This window comes from Bison bison, unplaced genomic scaffold (genome assembly GCF_000754665.1).
Source record: "Bison bison bison isolate TAMUID 2011002044 unplaced genomic scaffold, Bison_UMD1.0 scf7180017864276, whole genome shotgun sequence".
Taxonomy (NCBI): Eukaryota; Metazoa; Chordata; class Mammalia; order Artiodactyla; family Bovidae; genus Bison; species Bison bison.
The window spans coordinates 285,343-299,511 of NW_011494848.1; the positions used below are offsets into that span (position 1 = coordinate 285,343).

The 14,169-nt window shown below is 38.8% G+C and overlaps 1 protein-coding gene and 1 pseudogene across 3 annotated transcripts in view; both read right to left on the minus strand.

Annotated features, from left to right (window-relative positions):
* RAB6A (RAB6A, member RAS oncogene family) overlaps positions 1-14,169 on the minus strand; it is a 91,285-nt gene that overhangs the window by 55,109 nt on the left and 22,007 nt on the right. The window lies entirely within an intron of this gene.
* LOC104995103 lies at positions 11,994-13,571 on the minus strand (annotated as a pseudogene).

Consider the following 14,169-nt stretch of genomic DNA (forward strand, 5'->3'; position numbering starts at 1 on the left):
CTGAGGTAAACTGCTGCTGCTGCTAAGTCACTTCAGTCATGTCCGACTCTGTGTGACCCCACAGACAGCAGCCCACCAGACTCCCCCGTCCCTGGGACTCTCCAGGCAAGAACACTGGAGTGGGTTGCCATTTCCTTCTCCAATGCATGAAAGTGAAAAGTGAAAAGGAAGTCGCTCAGTCGTGTCCGACTCTTCTCGACCCCATGGATTGCAGCCCACCAGGCTCCTCCGTCCATGGGATTCTCCAGGCAAGAGTACCGGAGTTGGATGTCACTGCCTTCTCCTAGGAGAGGGTTAAATGGGAATTCGGTACTGTTTTTAATATTTCTACATATTTAAAATGATTTTAAAATAAAAAGTTCATTAACAAAGGTAAAACATACACACAAAAATCCCTGAATTCAAAGTTTAAAAGACTTATATGCTTTACTGTATATATATTATGTCTAATCTAAAAAAAAAAAATCTAACAAGCCTCAGAGCCTGTACATGCTTGATCCCTAAAAAGGGGGATCAGAGGAGACCTGTAACAGGTCAGAGGATTCTGGTTAACTGGCACTAAACAGTACAAGTAACAGTATCCTGGAACTGAGTATACTATATCCACTTGAGTAAACCTTTCATTTAAGTTGGATGGAATCATCAAAAAGATCAGAAAACAGGGACACTTCATCAAGTTTACATACACTGTATGAAGAATTCTATGTCTGCCTGCTAGTAAATGGTTAATAAAAATCTACAGGTTTGACAGAAAGAGGGACAAGATAGAAAGGACCACAGGGAGGGAAGCTTGATTGCTACTCTTTCAGGGTAGCAGAGAGGGAGCATAGGAGAGAAATAAAACAAGAAATGGCAAAACATTAGTAACATAAGCTCTTTGATGGTACTTGGGGACTGAAAATCAAAAACAATTACAATCACACAGCTTACTATCTACATAAACATCACTTACCATTCTAGTGTTATCAACCTGACTTTACTACCCTGCATGTGTGCAGGCAGGTCACTTCAGTCATGTCCGACTCTTTGTGACCGTATGCACTGTAACTAGCCAGGTTCCTCTGTCCATGGGATTTTCCAGGCAAGAACTGGAGTCAGTTGCCATGCCCTACTCCAGAGGATTTTCCCAACCCAGGGACTGAACCCATGACTTTCATGTCTCCTGCACTTGGAGGTGGGTTCTTTATTACTAGCGCCACCCGGAAATTCTTATCTAGGGAAACAGAGTTGCAAATAACTACTGTTCCTTCAGGAAATTCCCCAAAGTCCATCAAATTAACATAAAACTGTCCATGTAGTCATAAGATAGCATAAAATGATTGTTTACTCTCACAGATTTTTTAAAAAATGTTTGCTTGTTTGTCTGCGCCAGGTCTTAGTTGTGGCATGCAAGATCTTCAGTTGCAGCATGTGAACTCTTAGTTGCAGCATATATGGGATCTAGTTCCCTGACCAGAGATTGAACCTAGGGCCCCCTGCAATGGGAGTTTGGAGTCTTAGCCATTAGACCACCAGAGAAGTCTCTCACAGATTCTTTGAACTTTGTCTCAAAATGCTCACACTTTGTCATGTCTACAAATTTTAAATGATTGCAACAGTCTTTATCCAATTCTAATCAAGCCTCTGTATTAATACAGCCTCCTTAAATCAAATCTCCCAAACCATAAACATCCCAACTTTGCTCTCCTCCTTCCCCAAAGGCTACAGTGTTGGTTTGAATAGTGTATCCCCAAAGCTCCTGTTCACTGGCAAACTGACAAGTGACCTTCTTTGGAAATAGGGCTCTTCACAGATACAATCAAGTTAAATTCTGGTCATGCTGGATTAGAATGGGTTCTAGCAATAATCAGAAGCTAAGAGAAACAGATACGATGGTTTCTATTACAGAGCCTTCAGAAGGAGAATGACCTCCCTGACAACTTGATGTGGGACTTCTAGCCTCCAAGAACTGTGAGATAATAAACTTCTGTAATTTAAAGCCACTGATTTGTGGTAATTGCTATGGCAGTCCTAAGAAATTAATAAAGCTCCTAAAACTAAGCATTATCTTCCTTAAAGTGGTAAGCAATAAACTCAGATTTACCTTAACAACGGGTTGTGTTAGTGCTATTTTCAGGGAGTAAGCACTGAACAGAGTTCATTATACTATCTGAACTATATGACATACATTTGAAAAAGTCCATAATAAAAAGTATTTGAAAATATTTTCATAATCTAACATATCATGGCCCCAATGTGAAAATCAGCATGTTACAATTAAATTATTATAAAGATCAAAGGATGCTCTGTCATTAGTTCAAGTATCATTTCACATGAAGTCTTTATCTAAGTCTTTACAGCTTCATCCTCTATGCTCTCCTGACACATAAATACAGCCTTAATGACAACCCTTTTCCTTAGGTAGAATGGATCCTTCTATGGAAAGACAAATAAACGAATGGTCCTGACAGTAACATTACAAAGGCTATAAATCCTAAATAGTATGGGGTAGTGAACCAAGAACTTCTAGATGTACAAGTTGGTTTAGATAAAGCAGAGGAACCAGAGATCAAATTGCCAACATTCACTGGATCATAAAGAATGCAAAGGAATTTCAGAAAAACATCTCCTTCTGCATCACTGAGTACGCTAAAGCCTTTGACTATGTGGATCACAACAAACTGTGGAAAATTCTTAAAAGAGATGGGAGTACCAGAGCACCTTATGATGTTTCCTGAGAAACCTGTATGCGAGTCAAAAAGCAACAATTAGAACCAGACATGGCAAATGACTGATTCAAAATTGGGAAAGGAGTGCAACAGGGCTATATACTGTCACCTTGCTTATTTAACTTATATGCAGAGTACACCATGCAAATGTCAAGCTGAATTACAAGCTGGAATCAAGATTTCTGGGAGAAATATCAACAACCTCAGATATGCAGATGATCCCACTCTTAGGGTTAGGGTTAGGTTATGGCATACAGTAAAGAGAAACTGAAAAGCCCCTTGATGAGTGTGAAAGAGGAGAGTGAAAAAGCTGACTTGAAACTCAACAGTCAAAAAACTAAGATCATGGCATCCAGTTCCATCACTTTATGGCAAATAGAGAAAAAGTGGAAGTAGTGACAGATTTTCTTTTCTTAGGCTCCAAAATCATTAAGAATGGTGACTGCAGCCATGAAATTAAGACACTCTGTCCCTGGAAGGCAAGCTATGACAAAGCTAGACAGTATTAAAAAGCAGAGACATCACTTTGTTGACAAAGCTCTGTATAATAATATATAATATAATAGTTTTTCCAGTGGTCATGTATGGATGTGAGAGTTGGACCCTAAAGAAGGCTGAGCACCAAAGGATTGATGCTTTTGAATTGTGGAGCTGGAGAAAGACACTTGAGAGTCCCTTGGACAGCAAAGAGATCAAACCAGCCAATCCTAAAGGAAATCAATCCTGAATATTCATTGTAAAGACTGATGCTGAAGCTCCCATACTCTGGCCACTCATTGGAAAAGACCTTGATGCTGGGAAAGACTGAAGGCAAAAGGAGAAGGGGGCAGCAGAGGATGAGATGGTTAGATAGCATCACTGACTCAATGGACATGAATCTGAACAAACTCCAGGGATAGTGGAGAACAGAGGAGCCTGGTGTGTTGCAGTCCATGGGATCACAAAGAGTTGGACACGACTGAGTAACTGAACAACAGTGTTAGGTCACCTAAGTACATTCATTTAAAACGGGAGAAGCATCTGGGGTATTTTATTTCAAATTCCAGTATTAGCAAAGCTAACAAAATTTTGCACAGTTGGGAATAATATAAGGACAACTTTTCCTATAGAGCCACTTTGCTGTATTTATCAAATATGCAGCTCAGACTTCCCTGGTGGTCCAGTGGTTAAGAATCCTACTGCCAATGAAGGGGACATGGGTTTGATCCCTCTTCCAGGAAGATTCCACATGTTGCAGGGCAACTAAGCTCCTGAGCCACTACTGAAGCCCTCACACTCTTTAAAGCATATGCTCTGCAACAAGAGAAGCCACTGAAATGAGAAGCCCACCCACCACAACTAGAAAGAAGCTTCTGCTCACCTCAGCAAGAGAAAGCCTGAGCGCAGTAATGAAGATCCAGCACAGCCAAATATTTTAATTAAAAAACAAAACGTGTAGTTCAATCCAGCATGCAGTCTGATCTAAACAAGTAAGAAAATAACCAGACATATACAAAAACATTTAGGTATAAGACTATGCCTAAAATAGCATAGGTACCACTATTTTAAGAGTAAAATTTAGAAAGAGCCTGCTATTACAACAGGGCTATCCACGGTTATATCAATTATAACATCTTCCTAAGGTCCACAGTGCTATGTATCTAATTCAAATTTCTGCTATAGAAATCTTAGTGACAGAGGAAATGGGTAAAATAAAGTTGTAAAAGAAGAATCTGTATAATTTTATTACCCTAATTTTGGTAAAGCAAACATATGTATTAATTATTCACAAACAAAAAAGATTACATCTACAATAATTAAAACTTATAAAAGCAAAACAATTTCTAATAGTAAAAATCTAAGTTAGAGGAGAATAAACAACTAAAGGAGAGAAGCCCTCTCAGAGTAAAATTAAATGGCAATAAGACAACTGTAAAATACTGGAGGTCAAGGTAGTTAAATACACTAATTTTTTCTCAAGTAGCAAATATCAGCGTTTTAAGAAACTAAAATTGGTACTGTTATGCAATTAAGACTGAAATACAATCAGAGACCCCCAGGAAGAAACAAAAACTTTTTTTCTAACCATGGGACAATTGCACTCATCTCCCATGCTAGGCTTGCATGCTAGGCTTCAGCATTATGCGAACCAAGAACTTCCAGATGTCCAAGCTTGGTTTAGAAAAGGAAGAGGAACCAGAGATCAAATTGCAACATTCGTTGGATCACAGAGAAAGCTAGAGAATTCCAGAAAAACACCTACCTCTGTTTCACTGACTTCATCAAACCCTTTGACTGTGTGGATCATAATAAACTGTGGAAAGCTCTTAAAGGGATGGGAATACGAGACCGTCTTACCTGTCTCCCAAGAAACCTGTAGGCAGGTCAAGAAGCAACAGTTAGAACCCTGTATGGAACAACTGACTGGTTCAAGATCAAAAAAGGAGTACAACAGGGCTGACTGCTGTCGCCCTGCTTGTTTAATCTACATGCTGAGGACATTATGAGAAATGCCAGGCTGGGTGAGTTACAAGCTGGAATCAAGATAGGCGGGAGAAACATGAACAACCTCAGATATGTGGATGATACCACTCTTACGGCAGTAAGTGAAGAGGAACTAAACAGCCTCTTGTCGAGGGTGAAGGAGGAAGAGTGAAACAGCCAGCTTAAAACTAAATGTGAAAAAAAACATGGCCCCATTACTTCGTGGCAAATAGAGGGGAAAAGGTGGAAGTAGTGACAGATTTCCTCTTCTTGGGCTCTAAAATCACTGCAGATGGTGACTGCAGCCATTAAATTGGAAGACGTTTGTTTCTTGGCAGGAAAGCTATGACAAACCTAGATAGTGTGTTGAAAAGCAGAGACATTACTCTGCCGATAAAGGTCCGTATGGTCAAGGCTATGGTCTTCCCAGTGGCCAAATACAGTTGTGAAAGCTGGACAGTAGAGAAGGCCGAGTGCTGAAGAACTGATACCTTTGAACTGTGGTGATGGAGAAGACTTCTGAAAGTCCCTTGGACGGCAAGACCAAACCTGTCAATCTTAAGGGAAATCAAGCCTGCATACTCGTTGGAAGGATTAATGCTGAAGCTGAAACTCCCAGTATTTTGGTCATCTTATGCAAACACCTGACTAAATGGAAAAGTCCCTGATGCTGGGAAAGATTGAGGACAGAAGAAGTCGTCAGAGGATGAGATGGCTGGATGCCATCACCGATGCAATGGACATGAACTTGGGCAAACTTTGGGAGATGGTGAGGGATACAGAGAGACCTGGCATGCTGCGGTCCATGGGGCTGCAAAGAGTCAGAAATGACCGGGTGACTGAACAACAAAAAATGTAATATTCAAATGTCCCATTCTGATACATGTATTTTCAAGTAATCTCTAAAAAGACTACAATGGCATTCAAAATGTTGCCTCAATGCCACCTCCAGAAACAGACATTCTAGCCCAATTCCAACATTTATAACAATGTGTCTGAAATCAGACCATCAGCAAAGCATTATTTGTACTCTCTTGTAGTTCACTAAAGACTAAGCATTGATAAGTTCTTATTGGGATTCCTATTTTACTGTAACCATCACTGAAGAACAATTTAGGTATGAAATCTAATTCAAATGGTGTCCCTGTTCAAATTAAGTAGGGAAGACAGAAAAAACTATTGCAGTGTGATTAAAAAGTAGAAGTATGTACAGAATGTTGTGGGTGGGAGTAGTCTTACACAATGAGGCTGCAAGACCAGGAAAAACCTGAGAGAAAACCTTTAAAGCTGAGGTGGAAAACAGATTAGCTAGGAGACAGAGAAGATGGCATCTCATGACCTTAACAAGCATTATGAACTACCCTATATTAGAGAGCTTACTTGTGGAGTTTCATTTAATTTTCCAATCTTATCTGGAATACATCTAAAAAGAATTAAATATACAACTCCATTTCTATAGAAGTACCTGAATTCTTCAAAAACAAATCAGAAAAGAGCATTTGCAATAAGCCATATATAGGATATAACTCTTAAATTACAGGCTGATGAGATTTTACTTCTAATATTCTAATACTTCTACTATTGAACCTATGGCAACCTCAAAAGTCTGAGTGAGTGAATAAGCAGTTTAGGGGAAATAATTTCTGAGTTGGCATTCCAGTTCTGTCTTTTTAAAAGAAATTGAAATACAATTCACATATCATAAAATTCACCCCTCTAAAGTACAAACTTCAATAGTTTTTAATATATTCGCAAAGTTGTACAACCATCACCACTAATTCCAGAACATTTTCATCCTCCAAAAGAGAAATTCCATACCCATTAGCAGTCACTCCACAAAACCCTAGTCCTAGCAACCATTAATCTACTTTCTATCTCTATGGATTTGCCTATTCTCTAGCCCACTTTTTTACCAGCTACGTAACCTACACAGTTTACTTAATCTTTCTGTGCCCCAGTTTCATTTGTAAAATAAGTATACTAATAACTCCTATATCACAGGGTGGTTATTAATACGGACAGAAGTATGATCAGTGAGTATAAACAATTACTAGGAAGCATTTTAGAAGACAGTTTTCTTCATAATGATTTAAGATTTCAACACAAGGATGAGAATAATTCTAGATGAATCCAGAATCTAGTTATCCTCTAACTGAAAATAAATACTGGTCTATCAGGCAACCCTGAACAAATGTCAGTGATTTGAAACACAAAATATATTTTCTACCCTCAGTGAAGCTGAAAAAGAGATTTATAAACAAGATATCTAGAAAGACACAAAATGTTTGGAAATAAACTAATACACTAATAACTAATTAGTGTATACTTTCTTCCATGAAGAAATCACAAGGGAAATTTTAAAATAATCTCAACTAAATGATAATGAAAATACTATATGTTATGCATGATTCATAAAAGTCAAATGTTTATAACCTTATGAATGAATAAACAAAGTGTGATACATCCATATAAGAGTATTATTCAATCATAAAAAGGAAAGAAGTCCTCATACATGCCACAAAGAAGATCAATCTACAAAGCACTATGCTAAGTGAAAGAAGCCAGTCACAAAAGACCACATATGACTCCATTTATATCAACTGTCAAGAATAGGCAAATACATAGAGACAGGAAGCAGATAAGTGGGTGCTTAAGGATTGGAGAGGGTAGGGGAATTGGGTGATGATAGTCAATGGATACAAAGATTCTTCTGGAGGTGATGAAAATGTTCTAAAACTGTTTATGGTGGGACTTCCCTGGTGGTCCAGTGGTCAGGAATCTTCGTGCCAATGAAGGGGATATGGGTTTGATCCCTGATTGGAGAATTAAGATTCCACATGCCATGGGGTAAGTAAGCCCATGTGCCACAGCTACTGAGGCCACGGTGCAACTACTGAAGCCCTAAAGCCCATGCAACTGCAACTAGAGGAGCTACTGCAACGAAATGCTCTCGCATCACAACTAGAGAGTAGCCCCACTCGTCAAAACAGAAACCCCACATGCAGCAAGGAAGAACCTGTGGGCCACAATGAAAACCCAGCATAGCCAATATAAATTTTAAAAAGTGCTTATGGTGATGGCTGCACAACTTTGTGAATATACTAAAAACTACAAACTGTACACTTCAAATGCATGAATTTTGCTTTCATAAGTTTCCAGTAGAATTTATTGCAGAATTTATTTCCAGTAGAATTTATTATCATGTTTTCCTTTTAATTTATATTGGACTACAGCCATGAAACTAAAAGACGCTTACTCCTTGGAAGGAAAGTTATGACCAACCAAGATAGCATATTCAAAAGCAGAGACATTACTTTGCCAACAAAGGTTCGTCTAGTCAAGGCTATGGTTTTTCCTGTGGTCATGTATGGATGTGAGAGTTGGACTGTGAAGAAGGCTGAGCGCCGAAGAATTGATGCTTTTGAACTGTGGTGTTGGAGAAGACTCTTGAGAGTCCCTTGGACTGCGAGGAGATCCAACCAGTCCATTCTGAAGGCGATTAGCCCTGGGATTTCTTTGGAAGGAATGATGCTAAAGCTGAAACTCCAGTACTTTGGCCACCTCATGCGAAGAGCTGACTCATTGGAAAAGACTCTGATGCTGGAAGGGATTGGGGGCAGGAGGAGAAGGGGACGAAAGAGGATGAGATGGCTGGATGGCATCACTGACTCGATGGATGTGAGTCTCAGTGAACTCCAAGAGTTGGTGATGGACAGGGAGGCCTGGCATGCTGCGATTCATGGGGTCGCAAAGAGTCGGACACAACTAAGCAACTGATCTGATCTGATCTGATAGTTGATTGACACTGTTGAGTTAGTTTCAGGTGTACAGCAGAGTGATTCAGTTATACATATACTTGTACCTATTCTTTTTCAAATTCTTTTCCCATTTAGCTTATTACAGACTACTGAGCAGAGGTCCTTGTGCTATACATAGTACATCTTTGTTATGGTGGTGGTTGTTCAGTCAGTAAGTCGTGTCCAATTTTTTTGACCCCATGAACTTCAGCACACCAGGCTTCTCTGTTCTTAGCTATCTCCCAGCGTTGGCTCAAACTCATGTCCATTGAGTCAGTGATGCCATCCAACCATCTCATCCTCTCCTCCTGCCTTCAATCATTCCCAGCATCAGGGTCCTTTCCAATGCGTTGGCTCTTTGCATCAGATGGCCAAAGTATTGGAGCTTCAGCATCAGTCCCTCCAATGAATTTCCAGGGTTGATTTCCTTTAGGATTGACTGGTTTGATCTCCTTGCAGTCCAAGGGACTGTCAAGAATCTTCTCCAGCACCACAGTTCGAAAGCATCAATTCTTCGGTGTTCAGTCTTCTTCATGGTCCAACTCTCACATCAGTACATAACTACTGGAAAAGCCATAGTTTTGACTGTATGGACCTTTGTCAGCAAAGTGATGTCTCTGTTTTGTAAAACGCTGTCTAGCTTTGTCATAGCTTTCCTTCCAAGGAACAAGTGTCTTTTAATTTGATGGCCATAGTCATCATCCTCAGTGATTTTGGAGCCCAAGAAAATAAAATCTGCCACTGTCTCTATCTTTCCCATCTATTTGCCATGAAATGACAGGACCAGATGCCATGATCTTAGTTTTTTGGATGTTGAGTTTTAAGTCAGCTTTTTTACTCTCCTCTTTTACCTTCATCAAGAGGTCCTTTAGTTCTTTAGTTCCTTTAGAGATTCTTTAGTTCCTCTTCACTTTCTGCCATTAGGGTGATAACATCTGCATATCTGAGGTTGGTTATCTATTTTAAATATAGTAGTATGTACATGTCCATTCTAAACTTCCAATTTATCCACTCACCCACCCTTCCCTCCTCCCCCCTTCAGCGCCCCCCCAACCCCGTAACCTTAAGTTCCTTCTCAAGTCTGTGAGTCTCTTTCTGTTTTGATTAAGTTCACTTGTATCATTATGGAGACTAATTCCTTGTCAGTCACATCATTTGCAAATATCTTCTTCCATTCTGTGGGTTGTCTTTTCGTTTTGTTTATGTTCTATTTTTCTGTGCAGAAGTTTTTGAGTTTAATTAGATCCTTTTTGTTTATTTTTATTTCCATTACTCTAGGAGACAAACTGAAAAAGATATTTCTGCAATTTAAGTCAAGGAGTGTTCTGCATATATTTTCCTCTAAGGGTTTTATAGTATCTGGTTTTACACTTAGGCCTTTACTCCACTTTATTTTTGCTTATGGTATTAAAGAATGTCTTTTCTTTTTTTTTTTTTTAACATGTAGCAGTACAGATTGTTTCTTCAATTTCTCCTTCTGATCTTTTATTGTTAGTGTATAGAAATCTAACGGAGGTCTTCCCCGGTAGCCAATGTAGGAGACAGGGGTGCCCTGGTCTGGGAAGATTCCACATGCTGCAGAGCAACTAAGCCCATGTGCTACAACTGCTGAAGCCCATGTGTCCTAGAGCCAGTGCTCTGCAATGAGAAGCCATCACAATGAGAAGCCCAAGCACAACTAGAGAGTAACCCCTGCTCCATCAAAACTAGAGAAATCTGTCCCACACGCAGCAACAAAGACCCAGCACAGCTGAAAATAAATTAGTTTAAAAAAATGCAACAGATTTCTGTGTGTTTATTTGGTATCCTACAACTTCACCAAATTCAATGATGAGCTCTTGCAGTTTTCTGGTAGCATCTTTAGGATCTTCTGTGTATAGTGTTTCATCTGCGAACAGTGACAGTTTCACTTCTTTTCCAAATTGGATTCCCTTTCTTTTTCTTCTCTGATTGCCGAAGCTAGGACTTCCAAACCTATGTTGAATAGAAGAGACGAGAGTGGACATCCTTGTCTTGTTTCTGATCTTAGAGGAAACGTTTTTCAGCTTTTCACTGTTGACTATGATGTTAGCTGTGGGTTTGTCATATATGGCCTTTATTATATGAGATATGTTCCCTCTATACCCCACCCTGTAGAGTTGTTATCATAAATGGGTGTTGAATTTGTCAAAAGCTTTTTCTGTAACTACTGAGATGACCATATGGTTTTTTCTTCAATTTGTTGATGTGGTATATTACACTGGTTGATTTGCTGATACTGAAAAGTCCCTGCATCCCTGAGAGAAATCCCACTTGATCACAATGTATGATCCTTTCAATGTATTGCTGGATTTTGTTGAAGTTTTGCATCTATGTTCATTAGTGATATTGGTGATGGTTGCAAAACTTTCGATACACTAAAAACTATGGAATTGTACACTTTAAATGAGTGAACTATATGGTATATGATTAAAAAAATTTTTTTTAATTTCCTCTAGAATTTATTACAGCTACCATGTTATAAAAACAAAAGCAGATCATTCTCAATGTGCCGAATTCATTAATGAAGTAAAAATATTTAATCCCAATCACATAAAAAGATAATTCTAACTCTACCTTGAAATTGAATCAATGAATAATTATCTATTTGGAAACTACATACCTAGTATCATATTATACCAAAGATAAGGCTGCTGTCCTCACAGAATATATGGATCATTGGTAATCAACCATTAAACTAGTGAATGTCACAATGTATTGGGAAATATTGGAAAATTAACAAATTTATCTGGATACTGTTTATCTTGCCCTTCTGACAGACTTATAGATCTAGATAAGATTAGTTTCAAAAGGGGGTCTTGTTTAGTCCAAAAAATTAATCAGAGACTAAGGGCTTCCCAGGTGACTCAGTGATAAAGAATCTGCCTGCCAATGCAGGAGACAGGGATTCTATCCCCTGGGTTGGGAAGATTCCCTGGAGGAGGGAACAGCAACTCACTCCAGTATTCCTGCCTGAAAAATTCCATGGACAGAGGAACCTGGTGGGCTGCAGTTCATGGGGTCACAAAGAGTCAGACACAACTGAGTGACTGAACATGCATGCACGCAGAGGCTAAAGAACCTTTATCTGAAGAAGTAGGCTTGGAAATCAAGCAGTCCTCTTTTGATGTTTTAGTCGAAATTATGGAATTACTGATCAAGTATCAAGAATTTCCTACTATGATGGTACTTTGATGAGAGACAGAAAGCATAAAGAATGCTGCCAGTATTAAATAAACTGCACTCCAATGCCTATGATCTCTAAAGATAAATCTTTTTAACATTAGAAAACTCACTGAGTCAAATGAATGATAATTAAAGAAAATGTAGCGTACATAAAACTGAAGTAAGAAACCTCTAATTACATAGGAAATCTATGAAAGGATCAATCATTTTAAGAGAATTATTTTTCCACTAGTCCCACTGCTATGAATATCATCTCCATGAGGCTAGGCCACTTTTTCCAATGGATACTGAGGACCCATTACTGATCTTAACTAATCAATTTCCATTTTGGCTTGAAGGACTGCTGCAAAATGCTGAAATTCCTCCTTGGTAGATGAATACAGAGCAAATCCTATTATGCTAGATTCCTTTGCCATGATGTCCCATGGATTTATTTCAAAGGACCTCCGCTGCCAACAACTATTACTTGTCTTCCGTGTGACAAAAGATTCAAATCATTGCTAAGATTTACATTAGCTAACATTTCAATAATCACATCAACTTCTTTTCACAAACAGATTTCCTAATTTTATCAACTTAGCTTTTTTGTGATTAAATACTTCATGGCGTCCATTTTGCTAAACAATGTTTTGTCCTTCTTCAGAATCAGCTGTGCACAAAACCTTTAAGCCATAAGCTCTAGCAATGTGGCACCCTGCCTACCCAACTCCTCCACCAGCCCCATAACCTGAATACTTCCTCCAGCTTTCACATGGGTACTGTGGAGCAGAGCTCAGTAAGCAGTAAAATACAGGAGCTCCTTGTTTAAAGTCCAGTTTTTCTGGCAGTGTGTAAACAAATTTGACTGCCTGCCAGACCATACTTTGCGTAGCCCCCTGAAATGTGCTGGTAGTGAGAACTCTTGTCAGGTTTCTTGAAAGCAAATACATGTCCTCCAACAGCATCTATTATCCCAACTAAAACTAAACCAGGAGTATAAGATAGAAGTGGTTTTCTACTTTAAGCACCAAAGTAAATGTGTTCACCAGGTTTACATCACATGCTTGGACTTTGATTAGAACCTGATGGTCTTGCAGAATGATCTTGCTGAATCTGACTGGAGTTATAGCACTTTTGATCCACCAAATTTAAAAACTAACAGCTCTCATCAACCTCTCTCCAGTCACCATGATGACCTAACCTAGGTATCAGTTTTAGAGGGGGAAAATCTGAGAGTTCCTTCAGATTCCACGGGAAAGCAGGGCTCTGTGGCATACAATTTTATCTCAATAAAGCTGTGCTTAAAAATCTATGATAGTGATTACTGTACAACAAGGTGAATATACTGGATGTGAGAGTTGGACCACAAAGAAGTCTGAGCACCAAAGAATTGACACTTTTGAACTGTGGGGTTGGAGAAGTGAGAGTCCCTTGGATTGCAAGGAGATCCAATCAGTCAATCCTAAAGAAAATCAGTCCTGAATACTCCTTGGAAAGACTGTTGCAGAAGTTAAAGTTCCAATATTTTGGCCACCTGATCCGAAGAGCTGACAGGCTGGAAAAGATCCTGATACTGGGCAAGATTGAAGGCAAAAAGAGAAGGGGGTGGCAGAGGATGAGATCGTTATATAGTAGCACCAACTCAATGGACATGAATCTGAGCAACCTCTGGGGGATAGTAACAGTAAAGGACAGCTTGTATAAATAGAAATAAGTTAAAATGGTAAATTTTGCTATGTATAATAATTTTAATATTGGAATACTAAAGATAACTAAAAAAAGGCACTGATTAGTTATCAGTGCTAAAGATTACTAAAGATTAGAGAACTAATTATTGGGCCTCCAGAAAACCAAAGGATACTAATTTAAGAGAGAACTTCTGTAAGTTACCTTCTATAAAGTAATTCCTTACATAATATATTCTTTGAGAATACTTAGGATTCAAAGAATATAAGACTAATGTTTGCATAAAAAGAGAAGTCTCAGTTATTCTACAACATATATAAATGAACATTTAT